The 897-nt window shown below is 25.8% G+C and overlaps 1 long non-coding RNA gene across 1 annotated transcript in view; it reads right to left on the bottom strand.

Annotated features, from left to right (window-relative positions):
• Positions 1-897, bottom strand: part of LOC136796290 (uncharacterized) — a 532,642-nt gene that overhangs the window by 379,318 nt on the left and 152,427 nt on the right. The gene's annotated exons all lie outside the window — the stretch shown is intronic.

Below are 897 nucleotides of genomic sequence, written 5' to 3'. Positions count from 1 at the left end.
AAGAAAAACATAAACTTTGTTTCACTATTCATTTGCTCAAGTAAGTAGTAAATTTGCAATTCTAGCACTCATTAAAGCAATTGTTTTTAATTTATTCAATTCATATATCTTAATCATTTTCTTTTAGTAGCCGAGGGGCCTAGCTATCTCCTGTCCGACTGAAGATGGATCAACCCAATTTTTAGTATTCATTAAATCAATAATAATATAACAAGCCTAAAATAAAAGATATTAATAATTGGACGATAGAAATATTAAGTTCCGAGGATAATCGAGAGGTGACAAATCTTAAATACTCGGTATAAATCCTTAAACGAGTTTTCTTATCGCACTGGCTACAATAATATTTTGCTGAATTTGGCATATAAATATTTTTGTTTTTTATTTTGAATCATTAGAGAATTTACGAGCAAACGGGATGTTCCGGTTAATATAAGTTTTATTTTTTAATTAACCGAAACACTTAGAAAGCTAACGGAATTCCAGGAAACCTCTATAAAAATAAAAGGAAAGACCTAATTAAAAAAAGTTAAAGAGCTAATATCATTTTGTTTTTCTTTTAAAGCTTTGAGATAGTAATTACAGAATATTTTCTTTTTCATTTATCTTCTTTATAAACGTCTGAGATATGATGTTATGAATTTCTAATATAGTTGAATCCACTGTAGCAGTAATCATTGATGACTTTAAGGCCCCATTTAAAATATTTTTAAATGTAAGTCTTAACTAAGATGTAAACAATACAATTTTGAATTAATAAATAAAATTTTTACAATGGTTTTTATAAACATTTACAGTTGTTATAGAAACATTTATAAAACAAATATAAGTAATGTTACTCTTTAATTAAATTAATTTTGTATCAGGCACATTTTAGGGTTTAATAATTAGCAAAGA

This window comes from Halyomorpha halys, unplaced genomic scaffold (assembly GCF_000696795.3).
Source record: "Halyomorpha halys isolate HHAL.00 unplaced genomic scaffold, Hhal_1.1 Scaffold232.1, whole genome shotgun sequence".
Taxonomy (NCBI): domain Eukaryota; kingdom Metazoa; phylum Arthropoda; class Insecta; order Hemiptera; family Pentatomidae; genus Halyomorpha; species Halyomorpha halys.
Note: the sequence above shows the minus strand (reverse complement) of the source record. Positions and strands in the feature narration are given on the sequence as shown.